Source organism: Littorina saxatilis, linkage group LG2, assembly GCF_037325665.1.
Source record: "Littorina saxatilis isolate snail1 linkage group LG2, US_GU_Lsax_2.0, whole genome shotgun sequence".
Lineage (NCBI taxonomy): Eukaryota > Metazoa > Mollusca > Gastropoda > Littorinimorpha > Littorinidae > Littorina > Littorina saxatilis.
The window spans coordinates 88347432-88355727 of NC_090246.1; the positions used below are offsets into that span (position 1 = coordinate 88347432).

The 8296-nt window shown below is 41.8% G+C and overlaps 1 long non-coding RNA gene across 1 annotated transcript in view; it reads left to right on the forward strand.

Annotated features, from left to right (window-relative positions):
- LOC138960075 (uncharacterized) overlaps window positions 1-8296 on the forward strand; it is a 261944-nt gene that overhangs the window by 22482 nt on the left and 231166 nt on the right. The gene's annotated exons all lie outside the window — the stretch shown is intronic.

The window sequence follows — 8296 nt, forward strand, 5'->3', positions numbered from 1 at the left end:
GAGAGAGAGAGACGGAGATACAGAGACAGACAGAGACAGATACAGAGAGTGTGTGAGAGAGAGAGAGAGACACACACACACACACACACACAAACACACACACAAACACACACACACACACACACACACACACACACACACACACACACAAACACACACACACACACAAACACACATATAGAACAAATCAGCGACACAGACACACAGAGACATACAGACAGACAGACACACAAACACAGAGATCAAGCGACATTCACACAGGGAGACAGAGAGAAGAGTAAACCTGAAATCGATTTACTGTGAATGTTTGGAAAGTTACAGAAGTCCAGTGTGATTAGTTCCACACACACACACACACACACACACACACACGAAACACACACACACAAACACACACGTACGCACACGCACACACACACACACACACACACACACACACACATAGAAAAAATCAGCGACACAGACAGACAGAGACATACAGACAGACACACAGACACAGAGAACAAACGACACTCACACAGGGAGACAGAGAGAAGAGTGAGCCTGAAATCGATTTACTGTGAATGTTTGGATAGTTACAGAAGCCCAATGAGATTAGTTACACGGGTGGGGCAGACTTAAACGGCAACATCTGATAACCCGACAACAACGGCACGCTCCCAGGAGCATTCAGAAACGATTGTCTCTTTCTGCCTTCAAATGTACGACTCGTCTGTCAGTATATCCAGAATTGAATGCGTAAACGTGAACACTATAATTTTGCCAAACACAACGACACACGGAAACTGATTACATGGCCAGGGTAAGGTAACAACAAGTCGTGTGAAACAATATCAACACATTTAGTCAATCAATCTGTGGGCCTGAAACTAAAACATCTATACTGAAAACCAATCATCACCAAGACTACAAGTAGTAAGGCTTGGCTAGGCCATACCCGAACACCGAGACGGATTGCGCTTGTCTTGGCGAAGGAAGCGAACGGAACACCTTATTTGCATACACCGATATTCTGTCATTCTGAGCACATTTTTAAAGCAAACATGGCATATCTATGCATGTGTGGATTCAGGAGAAGACACGGAATACAATGCAATCAATTTTAAATCTGTTGATTAAAATTCGATTTTAATGACAACTTTAATGAGAAAACTGTTTAATTAATATTTAAGCTTTCAAGCTAAAAATGCAATACCATAGTCCGATTGGCAAAATCAGAGATTGCTTGACCAAAATGTGAACCAATTTGGTTGAAATCTATGGTCGTGGTAGTGCGGCCTGACATTTTACTAAAAACTGAATACGACGTCATCAAAGACATTTCTCGAACAAAATGAAGAAAACGTCTGTGGTATCATCTGGAAGAATGTGTATGTAAAGTTTCATGAAGATCGGTCTAGTGGTATACTCTGAATCGCTCTACACATACACCCAGCAGTACGGACACCACTACACCACCCTCGTCTCGATTCCTGGTCTATGTTAAAACATTTAGTCAAAACTTGACTAAATGTAACAACAAAACAAAACAATGGAATAAAACAAATGTGAAATAAATCACTCCTGCGACCAACATTAATCTTTCTCTGAGTTTCTGCTAAATGCCCATTCAACTTGAATACTACGAGATGACAAACAGTAGTCTGGTAGTAGTTATAGAATTGACAAGGGAGAAAACAAGAAAAGTACTAGCTCATTCAACTTCTTCGAGACGAGTAAAGTAAGTTGTTGCATAAATGGCATCGCGTTAAGTGTATTGGGAAAAGAACAAGAAACATAATTTTTGCTTTATGTACTTCACCATACCACCACTCTTAGCTTTTCAAGTAGGTCTCTGCGCTAGTCGCATTTGGGGATATAAGAAAAACAACTTTTGTTGAGTGTACACGCGCATATTGGTACGTCAACACTAGCGTGACGCTGTAATGATAATCCTACCCCATACCTCGACGATTGTAATCAAATCTAGGAACAGAGCGACAATAGCGTGGTAATTCTGTCTGCATGGGTGTGAAATGTAAGCTTGAAAGACAAGTTGGAAGACTGTATAGAGAACAATGGTGTCACTTGGATAGCATGGCATCTCAAAAGAAATGATTAGTTGTTAATCTGTTAACACGCCCATAGTTTAACGGAGCTGAATTGAGTGCGGCCTGCCATTAAAACTATGTAGAAACGTTTGCTTAGACACATCCATAGCGAGATTAGCAGACAGACATGCAGAAAGACAGATGTTTATTTGAAGAAGAAGTATAAAACTGATAAATATATCGCCAACGTGAATACGGATTATGGAAAGTTTACCAGTAGTTGGGCAATGTACAAGCAAATGATTGAAATGTAGTATGCCAGGGGACAGTCACATAAGTCTTAGTATAATGACTTATTTACCCTCATCAAAAGAAAGACAGACATACAGACGGAACACCGGCACGGTTGGCCTAGTGGTAAGGCGTCCGCCCCGTGATCGGGAGGTCGTGGGTTCGAACCCCGGCCGGGTCATACCTAAGACTTTAAAATTGGCAATCTAGTGGCTGCTCCGCCTGGCGTCTGGCATTATGGGGTTAGTGCTGGGACTGGTTGGTCCGGTGTCAGAATAATGTGACTGGGTGAGACATGAAGCCTGTGCTGCGACTTCTGTCTTGTGTGTGGCGCACGTTATGACCAAGCAGCACCGCCCTGATATGGCCCTTCGTGGTCGGCTGGGCGTTAAGCAAACAAACAAACAAAAATACAGACGGAACAACAGTCTAAACAAATGTGAGCCTCCACCACGGAATGAGTCACATGTCACCTTTGCATGAGTTTCATATTTTTACATTTTCCTAAAAGAGTTGTGTATGCTCTATCCAGTGGTGAAACCCGTTTTAGAAAAGAGCGAACACTGTTTGAGTTATAAGCATGTGACTAAGGTGACCCTCACACTGTTACCAGACACTCCCCGGACTTATATTAAGCCTAGCGCAGAACCGCGCGAGGTGACATGCGACTCATTTCGTGGTGGAGGGTCACAAATATAACCTACATTGTTGACTGAATGAAATTCAGCATTTCCACAATTAAGCCTATGGTTACACAAGCAGATGCTCCAACACCGTGTGATCATTAATCAAATTAATCAAATGTGACCCTCCACCACGAAATGAGTCGCATGTCACCTTTGCATGATTTTCATATATTTACATTTTCCTAAAGAGTTTTGTATGCTCTATCCAGTGGTGAAAACCGTTTTAGAAAAGAGCGAACACTGTTTGAGTTATAAGCCTGTGACTAAGGTGACCCTCACACTGTTACCATACACCCCCCGGACTTATATTAAGCCTAGCGCAGAACCGCGCGAGGTGACATGCGACTCATTCTGTGGTGGAGGGTCACAAATGGAGGTGGTGAGCACTAGACTTTGAGAACAGCGCACAGACGTCAGGACAAATTATCAAAGGGACATTATTGTTCCTATAGAACTATTCTGATCCAGTATAATGGATCTATGCTTGGATTTTACAATTCTTCACATTTTCTCTTATCACACATCTATTGAAAATTTAAATCCGTATAGCTAGGTATACGCTCACACAGCTAAAATCGGGTATCAGCCACCTTCTTTGCTTAAATTATTCAACACTCAATTCTAAGAAATAAAATAATCTAATAGTATCTGCACCACAAAGGCAACCGCTAGTGCCATATAATGTTGACTGAGTTTCACCAGTGTGCAATCCGTGAGGTGCGTATACTTCACGCAGAATGTACGAATAACTAGCGATAGTCGACTTTCGGCAATCCAGTACCTTTAAGGAATAGCACTCAAATTACAGTGATAGATTTTTTTCGGGGGGATATGTCGGATGGGGGAGCAAGGAAAGAGCATTTACTGTTTACACTCAAAGTTATATGGATGACTGAGAATCGGGTGAGCAATACCCGCTTAGAAAAATGTTAAGCTCAAAATACCTGTCTAAGAAAACTTGGGTTCTAATCTGCGCGGGAGGCAATGTCAATGTTATTAAGTCCAGAGCTTACAGCACTCGGGTGTTTCCGCCCATTGTTTTAGCTTGTGTGGGGTTAGCTTACTTTGAAGACAGAATAACATTATTACAGAAGGGATCATTGCCTATATGTTGAGACAACTGCAATTATCCCAATTACTGCGAAACGAAATTGTATTGGGGAATGATATATGGTTCTCTTCAAGACATTTCTAACGTATACAAGGGCAATGCGAACACAAACGTACATTCAGTTGGGAACTGAGGATTTAAAACTTTCTATCATCTGAAACCAAACAGACAGACCCGCCCCCCCCCCCACACACACACACACACTCAGACACACACATACACAGACACACAGACACACAGACAAACACACACACACACACACACACACACACACACACACACACACACACACACACACACACACAGCTGAAACTGAGCATACTGCAACAACACATCATTTTAACAAGATAACAATAAACATGTACTCACCATAAAACAGCAACACGAATACACAAACAAGAACTGTTGTCGACTTATCGTCTTCGTCAGCACAAAATCTTGTTCCATTTTATTAAATCATTTAAAGAAAAATTAGAACCGCAATGCACAGAGAATGTAACCTACCTTTGCTGCTTATTATTTCTAAGCATGGAATCCGCAGCCTTCAGACTGTCAGGATTTGCCACGGTCCTCTAAACTGAGCACCAGAGGAGTGCCACCTAGCGTGTGTGTGTGTGTTTTCAGCAAACTTCACTGCAACATTTAAATCCACACCTAACGAGCATTGTGTGTGCAGGTACATTGGAGGCGGTAATCAATTAAGCTAAAAGGCCATTGTCAGTGGTGGTCCGGCTAGGTTTTTCCTTGTTGACCAAGATCGCTGATTGTTCGTAGCACAGTCGAACCTGTCTGTAACGGCCAGCCAAGGAACCAGCCCGAAGAAGTCCTTACAGACAGGTGGTCGTCGTTTAATGTTTTTGGTTGTTGTCATAATGTTGTTTGCTTGTTTAGGACCAGTTGAAACACACTTTTCCATCCACGGTTTAATTGTATGGACAAAACGTTATCTTTTGACTTTTGAAAAGGTGAAATATACTCGTATAGGAACAAATCGTTTGAGATCATTTGGAGTGGTCACAATGGACAGGTGGTCGTTATCGAGAGGTGGTCGCCGGGACAGGTTCGACTGTCAACCTGAAAACAAACGCAGTGTCAAAACTGGAGGTCCAGTTCCAATATTATCTCTACTCCTAGGTCGAGGATTATGCTCACCTCCACCAGTTGGTTACATCGGGAACACACAGAGTTGCGTCAAGAGCAAACACAACGCCGGGCTAAAAGCGCGGACACATTATCGTTGTTGTCTTTTCGATGCCACCTGCACAATATTGAGAGCAATATGACGTCAGAAGGGGCTTCTCTAGTAAAGCAACAACTAGGGACAAAATGACAGAAAAACCCAATGACGTCCACAAGAGTATGTTCAAAGTGTGTCTACAGTTAACGCCGCTGTTTTTCTTTAGAGCTCCGTACCGGTACGAATTCTCAAACAAGTTTTATTTTGGATTTCTTGTGTCATACCGATATTATGAGTTATTTATGATATTATGCTGACTGTTAGCAAATGATAACAGGCATGTCGAGAAAAAAAGATATCAAAGGCGAATGCTGATATCGTTTGTGAGACATGACTGTTATGATTTGCTAACAGTCAGCATATTAGAAATAACGGTTTTATTACCCTTTAATTCGACCAAAACAAATTTCGAAGCGACTCCGCGAATTAGACAGAACAGCCGCAATGGGAACTTGAGCGCTCCAACCTGATTATGCCTGTCAGTCAAAGAATTTGTGTGACCTGGGTCAGCCAATCAGAGTAACACACCTGACGTGATGAATATTCACAGATCAGATGCGTTTGACACACAACAATCTCACAAGATAAACCATGTTGAACATGCGTTTCGGTTGCTTCGCTTTTTCTTGTTGAACAGAGAGCGACAGATTTAGAACTGACTCCAGACGGATGGGAAATGAAGTAAAGATACATTTGACGTTAAAGCGAGTAACGCGATTTCACTTGATTTTTCCAACTTAGATAATTTAGATTTCAAGTGAGCGGGTCGGCATTGCACACTCAGAGGATGGGCGGTGCCTTGCTGTTCCGTAAAGCACCCACCGACAAACTCGCTTTTCGGTAAAACAATTTTTAGATAAAGAGAGTATTATCTGACAGCATTTGAAGTGTCATTCTTTAGAATAAATCACGCTGATATTGTTGATTTAAATTGTTACTTTGTATTGTTAATTTTTAGCTTGATAAACAAAACGGGTCCCTGCCTGAACGTTATAACATTTAGAGGGTCACCTAGAATCCGTCCTGATTGGTCAAAAAGCCATATGGGTCACTAAATTGGTAATAAAATCACGTACAGATATACCGACACTGAAGCATGAGAGTTTGGCTAGGTAGTTTTCCACCAGATTGCTTACTTCATGGTTTTCTTGGGAACAAATATGCGAACTACATGTTTTGTCTTCACCACCGCTCTATGATCTGTCGAAATGTACCGGTGTAACACGACATTTTTACTCCAGGAAAAATTTACTCCGGAGTAAAATTTTCGTACGAAATTCTTACTCCGAGTAAATTTTTCGTACGAGAAAAGAACTCCCCAAGGCACGAACAAATTACTCCCTCCACGAAATTTTTACTCCCCATTTTTTTTTACTTCCAGTAAAAACCTCGTACGCGAAAATGGGATGCGGGCGAAGGGATAATGCCAGTATGTGATCTCGCGCAAAAGAATGTCGCGCTACCCTCCCTCCAACCCTTCGACCACCAATACTAACAGGGAACAAGGGAGTAAAAACTTCGTACACCTGGCATGGAAAGTTAAATTGCTCGTGTTAGGGTGAAGTAATTTATTCGATTTTTATTCGTCAGCTATCAGGGGAGTAACATTTTTACTCGTAACTCACCTGTCGTGGGGAGTAATTTTCTCGTGTAATGGGGGAGTCATTTTTTCGTAAAGGGAGTAACATTTTCGTACGAAATTTTTACTCCGGAGTAAAAATCTCGTGGGAGTAATTTTCTCGTGTTACACCAGCAGTAGAGAAAACACACTTCTCGATTACTTGTGTTTACTTTACATTCAAGTTCAAGTGACATAACTACATAGCAGACTGGTCGTGGATATAGTCAATTTTAGGACACTGAGCTACGAAATACGCAAGCTTCACGTATGTCACGTACCTCACTGCGCAACCCACCTCATCACTTTTCTTAGTTGTATTAGGTCTGCTTTTATGTCTACTTCTGAATCTCCCAGCGATGGGACAATAAAGTAATGAACATTATATGGGAAAAAAGAAACGAGTCTTATTACCTCAAATCACCATCCACAAACCTTTCACAGGGGGGAAGTCCAGAAAGTAATGGACGTCGCAGAGTGTTGATTCAGCAGCAGGTCGATAATGGTCTGATCGCGTGGTGTGTGTGGACACAGTCAGGCCTTTGTTTCCCTGCTTCATTATCGCTCCCGCTCGGACATTACTGATTGCTGTTGCTAGGGTCAAGTATGTCACGGAGTAATGACCGCTCGGGACAAACAGTCGCTAAAGCACACATCCAGAACGAACTATAGTGATGACATCTGTTCGAATTTCTTCCTGAAGACAACTTACTTTTACAGTTTGTAGCCGAACAAATCGAGATCGTTTGATGTTCTATCTTTCTTTCTTTATTTCTACTAACTTGCACTGTAACACACTGTCACTCATGACACTGACTATCTTGAAACAGGTAGTTTTTTGTTGATTCAACGTCACTTTTCATTGTTAATACTTTTAGCGCGCACTGTCTGTCTATTCTAACACTAACATCATTTTTGATACTCAACTACTTCACATTTTGCCTAACCTCTCAGCTCGCTGCAGGCACTATTGAAGTTTGAAGGACTGACCAGAGGTTGACTCTACAAGCTTTGACCACTACACAACAATTTGTGTTTTTGACCCTTCACTGACCACTCAATCGTAGCAACGTTTCTTCTGCCTAGACACGGATCATTGCCCCGGGAAAGCAATGCTGGATTGGAAATGAAGTTTATCCCTTAATCTGTCCCTCGCCTCGCGGTTTTGTGCTTCAAGATATATGGTCTGTCACCCACGCTTAGAATTTCTTTCTTTATTTGGTGTTTAACGTCGTTTTCAACCGCGAAAGGGTTATATCGCAACGGGGAAAGATGGGATAGAGCCACTTCACAATTGTTTCTTGTTCACAAAAGCACTAATCA